The 9,708-nt window shown below is 36.6% G+C and overlaps 1 long non-coding RNA gene across 1 annotated transcript; it reads left to right on the plus strand.

Annotated features, from left to right (window-relative positions):
* The first annotated feature begins 781 nt into the window (after positions 1-781).
* On the plus strand, positions 782-1,526 carry LOC132044868 (uncharacterized). Its single transcript, XR_009412290.1, has 3 exons — positions 782-1,173; positions 1,266-1,384; positions 1,480-1,526. It is a non-coding gene; the product is annotated as an uncharacterized LOC132044868 (long non-coding RNA).
* Positions 1,527-9,708: the final 8,182 nt, after the last annotated feature.

Raw genomic sequence — 9,708 nt, forward strand, 5'->3', positions numbered from 1 at the left:
CCTTCATTGATGTCGCAGGCCATTATGGTATAGGAATGAAGCCGCCCATTTATCATGAAGTTAGTAACTCATATATAGCTAAAGTGGAAGAGAGACAAAAAATAGTGGAGGATCATCGGGTAGAATGGAAGCATTTCGGATGTTCCATTATGATAGATAAGTGGGCTACAAGAACTGGAAAATGATCATCAATGTGTTGCTGAATTCTCCAAAAGGAAGCTTATTTCTTGAATCTGTTGATGCAAGCGACTTGCCTATTGATTCCATCAAGATGTTCTCCTTGTTTCAGAGCACTATTGAGAAGATTAGACCAGAGAATGTTGTTCAAGTTGTTACAAATAATGCAACTGAAAATGTTAAAGCAAGTGCTACGTTGAAGGGAGTGTTCCCGAACATATATTGGACTCCATGTGCAGCTCATTGTATAAATTTGATGTTCGGGGATATTTTCAAGGAAAGACCCTTCACAGGAGTTTTCACTAACGCTGTTAGAGCACATTCCTACATTATTCAAAGGCCTTTGTTGTTGAACACGATGAGGAGATTCACAAAACAAAAAAACTTGGTGAAACCTGGAAAGACTCGATTTGCTACTGCTTTCTTGACCTTGCAACGTATGCACATGCAAAAGCCAATTTGAGAAGCTTGTTCATTTCAGATGAATGGAACATAGTAAATTTGCAAAAGCAGTTATAGGGAAAGAAGTTTCACGCATAGTGATGTCTTATACTTCTTGGAATAATGTTGTTCATGCTCTTAAAATTGGTGGGCCGTTGATTAAAGTACTTCGTTTGGTGGATGGGGAACAAAAACCACCCATGGGCTACCTTTTTGAAGCTATGGATAGGGTTAAGGAGTCTATTCAAAAATCATTTAGTGACCCACATAAGTAGGCAAAGGTCTTTGACATCATTGATAAAAGATGGGCGGATCAACTTCATCAACCTTTGCATGCCGTTGGGAATTTGTTGAACCCATCAAGCTTTTATGATAACAATGAGTTGCGAATAATAAATGCAAAATTGATGAAGGGATTCTATGGAAGTGTTGCTAAGTTGGTACCTGGTGAAGAGGAGCAAGATGAAATGGGGTTATAACTAAGTGCTTATACTAATTCTGAAGGGATCTTTGGATTTGCAATGACTATAAGACAAAGAAAGAAGAAGTCTCCAGGTTAACAGATTAATCAATCTTTCTTTATAGTTTAACTTTTAAGTTATTTCTTTATACTTATTAATTCTTGAATATTTGTTCTAATTTAATAGTTGAATGGTGGAGGCTTTATGGTGGAAACACTCCGGAATTACAAAAGTTTGCTATCAAAGTTCTAGGTCTAACTTGTAGCTCATCCGGATGTGAGAGAAATTGGAGCCTGTTTGAACATGTAAGAACTAAGAAGAAAGATTTAGTATATTAAGATAACTATTATATCTCAATTGTGTTAACTCCTACTAATTACTTGCCACAACTTATTTGCAGATTCATAGCAAGAAGAGGAATAGACTAACCCTAAAGCGCCTCAATGAACATTACAAGACTTGCAATGTAATTGATCCAATTGCTTTGGACAATATTGATGATGCAAATGAATGGCTCACTGGAGTTGAGTATGCTAAAGATGAAGCAATTTTTTGGGGAGATTCTGATTTCACTTTTGGTGCTGTTGCCGAGGCGATTGGGGTTGAGGAGAACCACTATGGTTTAAGGGGGAATAATTCAAGCCAACATAGGAGGGGAAAATAAGTAGTTACAATTCATTCCCTAGTTGATGAAGTTGAAGAAGATGATGAGCAATGTGACGATGATGCAGGAGTACAAGATTTTGACAATCTTGTAGAAGAATAAGAAGTAGATGTTGAACTATTATTAGATGTTGAACTATTAATATCTTTGATTTTGTTTTTCCTATGGTCTGGAGGATTTTGTGATATCGACTTTGGTTTTTTATTTGAACTTCTAGTCTTTGGAGGATTTTGTGATATCTACTTTAGTTTTTAATTTGAACTTTTGCTTATATATATTCTCTATTTATTTTGCTCTTTTTAATAAAAATTGTGCTTCACCTCAACGAAGTGAGCGCTTCGCTTAAAGGATGAAGCAGGGCATTGTCGCTTTTTTCCGCTTCACGCTTTCCTGAACACTGATTCATCATCAAAGCTTAATCTAATTGGGCATACCCAGCTATTACTAAAATCAAAATTATGGGAGATAGAAACAAAAAATAAAGATGAATTGACATCTCAATTATTACCAAAATCATTAGTATGTTCAAATTTATGATTTGTATGAGATCTTTAAAGATAATTAGTTATCTCCCCAACCATGCCAGAGGAAGAAGAAACTAAATGGGACCGCTTTTTGCTAACTTTTGTAGAGATTAGTTTGTCATTGTTCTTTTTCTGTTGTATAAAAATAATAAGATGGGGCTATGGTGATTTACTTGATGTCTTTTTATGGGGTTTGAAGAAGAATGGTGAAAGAAGAAAGAATGGGGAAAGAAAAAAAGGAAGCATTTAAAAAAAAAACAAAGAAAAATAAAATAGGCAAACACTATGAAAATCTGGGTATGACATTTTCAAAACCAATAGAAACGACCCTTACACCCCCACTTTATCTAGTTTTCCAGACTAAACCTTAAGATTTTCATGAAAAATTGGGAGAGAGAAAGAGTGTGGAGACTTTAATGGGTTAAGCCGTTTTTTTTTTTTTGGCTTTTAATTAGTCTACGTGGATCACACAAGAAAAGTTCAACTAGACCGCGAGTGCATACACGTTGCTAAGGTCCATGAACTCGGGGACGTTTTTAAATTCTCTTAGCTTTAAGTTATTTATGTTTTAGGGTTTAGATTTAAGCGTGTTATTTTTTTAGTCAAAATTGCATCATTCATACCAATCTCAAAATAATTAAATTGCATCATTCATAACAATATGAAAATACTTAAATTTGTTCATCAATAACAAACCCAAACTTGTTAAAATACAATCATCAAAGAAAGAAAAAACTCAAAATACATTCATCAATTCATGCCCTTGAATTGATCTTCCGCCACCACCGCGAGATGTGCCACCACCACTAGATCTGTCACCACCACGAAAGTTTCCTCTGCCACGAGAGGTACTTCCACCCCGGGATGTATTTTGACCACTATGCCGTAAGGGACGCTTACGCTTATCATGACCAACATAATCGTAAAATGAGCATTTTCGAGTGTATCTCCCTGGCGGAACATCCCTTTCATTAGGAATACGGGAGTATTTTTTTTTTTTTGAATTTACGGCTAAATGCTTTATTTGCAACCATGAAAAATGGCTCCAGTGGCCAATGACTCTCACTACCAAGTGGGTAGAACCTTCCGGAATACGTTTTTGTATAATTTTCAAGTGTATATTCCTTAGCCACATACGTGGAGGCGTTCTTTCCCATTGTGATAAAACACTTCAAGACATGAAAACATGGCATGTGATATGATTGACACATGTACATGTTCTTGGAATCTCACAAACTGTGTGGATGTTACCTCCACGACCTTGGTGCATACTTGTTGTGAGTTCAAATATACGCTCTGCATAGTTGTACTCTATCCGGTCATGTTGCTAAGCCTTAAATTTGTGATACTCGAACAATTGTGACGTTTTTTACATCCATTTTACACCGTCTGCCGCAAGTCCTTTGGCCTCTTTTGATCTAATGAAGAACCGCTCCACAACCTGCTTAAAAGTTATTCTCACCATTGCGGTAACGGGTAATCCTCGTGCAGATTTCAACAAGCCATTGAATGAGTCAGAGTTGTTTGTTGTCAGCATCCCCCATCGCCTGTCTTCATCCTGGTGTAATGTCCATTTGTCTTTATCAATTGTATTCAATCAGTGGAAGGCTTCCTCATCCGCCCGCTTAATAATCTTCATCTACATATGAAACTTTTTCTCCTGATGCTCTATCGTAGCTGCCTACATCTAATTGCTAAGTCTTTGGGCTTCGATATGCCTTTTGAAAGTTTGCATTCAAATGCCTTAAACAAAAGCGATGATAGGCAAAGGGCAACTGCCACCCATGCAAATTAAACATATTGCTCAATATGCCAGCATTCAGTCTGATATAACACATATGCCCATATGATCCTTAATAATGTGTTGCCTCAAGTAGTTCAAAAACAGACCCCACGTCTTTGTGCTTTCATTTGCTGCAATTACAAAAGCTAGAGGGAATATAGATCCATTTGCATCCATTCCAACTGCAATTAGCAGCTTTATGTCCTATACCCTGTATAAATGTGTTCCATCTATTGATATTACTGGCCGATAATAGGCAAAATCATCAATGCATGGTTTGAATGCCCAAAACACAAACTCAAAAATATTATCGTACACACAGCTTCGATTCCGAGCTTCCATTCAACAATGTAACTCCAGATCGTTGTCATAGAGAGCCACCATGTATCTCGGCAACGTCTTGAAAGAGCCCTCCCAATTGCCATAGACTATCTCATGTGCACGCCTAACCCCAAGATACGTCTTTCGCCTACTAATGGTTTTGCGATATAATTTCAGGACGACTATAACACAATCTTTAATTTTATGCTTGGAGAAGTTGAAATATCAGCATATAGCAACGAGGAACATTATATTAACATCAAAATTAAAATAAACTTAGTCAAATGGGATACCTTGGGCTTTTTGCAATGTCGCCAACTGACATAACAGCAATCATATTGGTATCTAGATTGCAATGATCATCTGGGAGGTCACCCATATCACAAGTGTGCTTTGTGTAGAACTTTGAAACACTCTACATCTTTTCAGTAGTGTCCTTACCACGGAGCATCCATTGACAATCTTGATTTCTTCACTTACAGACCAATCGCCAAAGTTTTTTAGTGGAATCGTCAACTTTGAACTCCCTCATCCCCTGGATGCAATAAACCTTAACAACCTTTTGCAATGACTTTTTGAGTTGAAAATCATGCCTTTTTCAATATGAACCATCTATTTTATAAGATCAACTGGCTCTTCCCGCAAGCTTCGTCGAATATGATCATCATCCCTAGTAAAGATAAAGGCATCGGGGCGATCTTGAAGATGATCAAGATAGGGGATCTCGTCGGAATGCCTAAATCAGGGTCGACTCTTGTTATTGAAATTGCTTTGTGGCATAAGCTCTTACTGGTCAAATAGGTGTTGTTAATTTAGTTTCTCCTGGTGTGCTGGACTATTCATCATGTCTTGCAATAGTTCTACTTGATATTTAGGATCAGTACCAATCTCAATCTCATCCTCACTTTCTTTATCTTCACTTTCCTCCGCATTAGGTATTTCCTCACTATCACTCAATGATGTATCTATATAATTCGGATAATCCACTATTCGGTCAGACAGTTCTTTCCTATAATTTGGTGCATAACGACCTCATTCTCCGTACACTGCAGAAACTAGAGTATTTTAACTACTAAACATCAAAATAATACTATTGATGTTAAAAAGGTGAACGTCTCGATATAATCAAACCGCACCGAAACTTGAGGAGGTCCGTAGTTTTAATTAGTGCATAATCCTAAAAATATAATCAACATCATTAGGCGCATTCAAGTAATAAACATATGCTACTACATAATGAATATTTACACGCCCCCCATCAAAATTGTCGAATTAAACTTTCCGCAGGCATTTGACTCCCTCAAAATGCCTTCATAAGTACTCATGGGGTAATTGTGTTCATGAGTAGGTTAAAACTCGTTGACTTGCCCGAATTCTAGAGCGTTATACCTTTAAAATTTTTGCGTCGTTCATATCGTAAGTCGGTTAATGTAAGATCGGGAATGAGACCATCCGTGAAAAACAATGAAAAATTAAGTCCCTGAAGTAATTCCACTGGATGAACAGTAACGCGGATGAACAGTACGCGGATGAACAGTAAAAATCAGAAAATTAAAACAGAAAATCTGAATTTTTGCATCATTTTTCTACTCCTCTCTCACCCCTAAATTCCCTCTAAACTCCCCCAAAACCCTCTCTACCAATTTCATGAAGGTCCAAGATCAAATCCAAGTGATTATATCCAAATTCAACGTTAAAAGTTAACCTTGGTAAGGAAGAACACCTCTATAGGGTTGTGTTGTGTTTAAGGGTGATTGGAAGTTGAATCAGCAGCGGATTTCAGATGGTATTTACTGTTTAAGGTAAGTTTAACATCCCTTTGGTTGTGCTTAAGCTTAATTCCATGTTGGTGAGATTGTTTATAGCAAAATACTACAAGATAGCATTGAAATAGCCTAAGATATAACTATTGTTTCGTTGGGCTATTTTGAGGTGATAAATATTGTTTCTAATTGCTGGAAATTATGGAATATAACCTGACTATATTGTGCCTATTGTTTTTAAGATTATTCATGTTTTAATTGAAGGAAGTGAAAAAAGAAGACATGTAAAACTAGGACTCGAAAGTGAAGGTTGACGAGTTAAAACATATGGACTGTTTAGAGATTATCTTTATGATGTTTTGGGTGGAAAAGGATATGGTAAACATAAGTATAATGTTATGAAGGGTGTGGACTAAATTATGAAAGAAGAATTGTGTTCGAATTGCGCTTTGTTATTCGTTAAACGAGCTTGCCACTCAATATGATTCTTAAAGTAATCGAAGAGGTTTATATTGGATTATATTGTAGTTGTTGCTATTGTTGGTTGTTGTTTCTGTTGTTGGGATGTTGATAACCTTTGGTATCTTTTGGGATGTAGTATAAATAGGGGAAATGCTGCCCGTTTTTTTGTAGGTTATAAGATTAGCGAAATACGATAGTCATGACCTTATATGTTAACGACGATATCATTTCACTTATTGTAGACGCAAGAGGATTATGTTAAGCTTAGTTGTGGATTGAGAAGGAGATTATACAAGTATGTTAAGGCTATCCTTTCTTTCATTTTGGCATGATCCTTATAATATGAACAAACGAACGTATGAACAGACTTTCATATTACCTCTACCTGCTGTAAGATTAGGAGTACTCTAATCTTTGATGTTCTTGTACCTCTTTTATGATTATTCCTTTTGTTCACGGGTCTTGAGATTACGTATATTGATGATATTAGCTCAAAGAAGGTTATTGGAGGTAGCACGACTTTATGTCACTCCGAGAGTTCTAGTTATTCATCTTATTTATGCATTGCATTTATTTATACAGATACATATTGAGCCATAACCAGAAAGCGTTATATTCGCGTAAATTATATGTATATGGGGTATGGGAAAAGGGCTAGGCGTTATATACGTATCACCACCTGATCAGCTGGTATACGATGATGATGATGATACCCCGGATGCAGGATGATATGATATATGGATTGGGTTGTACGTTCCACAGCACTAACATTTATGGATCGGGTTGTACGTTCCTCAGCAGTAACAGGAATAATATGATATATGTATATGATTTTTGAAAGAAAGCATGCATATCATACGCCCTCAGAGGCACTTTCAGTTATGTAGAGTTATGTAGACACTTCCAATTATACAGTCATGCAGATACACTCAGATATACAGATTGACTCTCGTGTCTCAGATTCTTTTCATAATTCTTATGTATATGCTGTTTTCATGCCTTACATACTCGGTACATTATTCGTACCGACTCCCGCATTGTTTGTGGGGGGAGTCGCATTCATGCAGCGTACGTCCCGAGATACAGGTTGGTGATCCATCTAGTAGGATGTCAGCTCAGCGGTTAAGATTGTTGCACTCCATTTGCTTTGGAGATGCCAGGGGTCAGCATGATTATATATATATATATATATATATATATATATATATATATATGTGCATGGGTATGGCGGGGCCCTGTCCCGGCCACGTTATGTTATGTTTTTCAGTAGAGGCTTGTAGACAGTTATGTACAGTCAGATAATGTTTAGTCCTGGTGTTTCATCTATTGCCACACAGATGATCATGATAGCCTTGTTGGCTCGTATAGTATGTTCAACATATCCATATAGATCAGTCTTTCAGACTATTTAATACAGACACGTTTTCCCTATGAGTCTATTGAGTATCATATGATATCCCTACTGGCCCACCTATGTTTATGTTGATGTCACAGACGCATGTCAGATGGTGCTTGACTAGTACGGTCGAGTGCCCGTCATGCCCTCCGGTTGGATCGTGACAAAAGCGTATCGAGCAGATTCTTGTCCTAGGGTTGTCCACAGGACGTGTCTAGTAGAGTCTCACTTATGAATGTGTTGCGTGCCACATTTATAATTGGGAGGCTACAGGGCATTTGAGATGGTTACTTTATTTTCATTTCTTAGATCGTGCGATAGAACCAAGTCATAAGAAATAAGATTCATTCTACTAACTATTGATTGTTTTATAGCTGAAAGATGGCTTCTGTGGGAGAGATGACTAGTGATTCGGGGGCTACGGGACTAAGTACTCATATGAGACGTATCCATTTTGGGTTATGTATTATGTGGAGACAAAGGGAGGTAAAGTTATGATTTTGATGAAATCTTTATAATGCAATGAGTATACTTACGAAATATTTGTAAAATGTGTCGGCGATAATGGGTAGAGTTATTAATTTGTTCGAGGGAAGAAGTAAGGAGTCGATGTTAAGAAAAAGTAAAAGTTAAAGATTACAACTAGACAATGAGTTAAACTTTGTGGTTATTGATTAAGTAATAGCCCATCGTTATATTAAAAAAGAGGATTGTATGACTAATCGAGATATGTCTATTGTAAAGAAAGATGGAAGAATCGAATAAAGTATCGAATAAAGTTTAACCCTATGATGAATTCGACTTGTAAGATTGCTGGTAAAGGAAGTTGAAAGAATTAGTAAAGAAATAAGTGTCTCGTAATTATGACAAGGAAAATCTAAGGGAATGGGTTAACAAAAATTAGATGCTATGGCTCGAAGCTGTAAAGAAGGATGTGCAGATGCGCTACATGAGGTAAGTTTTACTACGTCGCACTTTTACTCGACATTGATAGCCTTGTGTGGCTAAGTTGTAGTTTTTATATATATATATATATAAAAGAAGCCATTGGACGTAATTTAAATTTGGCCGCGTATGTGTTTCGGATAGGAGAATTACGGGAAACTTCCGCCGAAATTTTTCTAGAATTTAAGAGAAGCCATGAGATTTTTGTGCATTTTAAAAGGGTGAATAGTAAGATGGTACAATGAGAAAATAAGAAGAAGGGCACATGGTTGCTATGAAGTAGGAGTGTTTTTTTTATGATGAAAAAAGGGAAGAGTTTTGAGTGTGTTTATGAATAAGGAATTGAGAAAGATAATAACCTGAAATCCCTACGACGCTTTAAGATGATGGATTAGGAAGGATGTCCCCTTGAATTTTAGATTAATGCGTCAAAGAATCATTGTCATGAATATGCCACTGTCCATAACTAACTACACCTTGCGGAGTAAATGATATTGGATATCTTTCAATTAAATTTAAATCAAAATCACCTCTACTCACTTCGAGTCTATTATACAAGGCTTGGAGTAGTTTTGAGAATTTTAAGTTAAGTGAAAACTTAACATGGTATTTTGGGGGAGAGTCATAACGCAAACTATTATCCTCGAATATAGTTTCTCCGTCCCAGAATAAAGAAACCCTAATAGTTGGAACATCTTTCATTTTTTTACTAATTTAGGAGGACAAAATGCAGAATTTGGATGAAACTTAAAAATTGGATGAAACCTAGAA

Source organism: Lycium ferocissimum, unplaced genomic scaffold (genome assembly GCF_029784015.1).
Source record: "Lycium ferocissimum isolate CSIRO_LF1 unplaced genomic scaffold, AGI_CSIRO_Lferr_CH_V1 ctg535___fragment_3, whole genome shotgun sequence".
NCBI classification, from domain to species: domain Eukaryota; kingdom Viridiplantae; phylum Streptophyta; class Magnoliopsida; order Solanales; family Solanaceae; genus Lycium; species Lycium ferocissimum.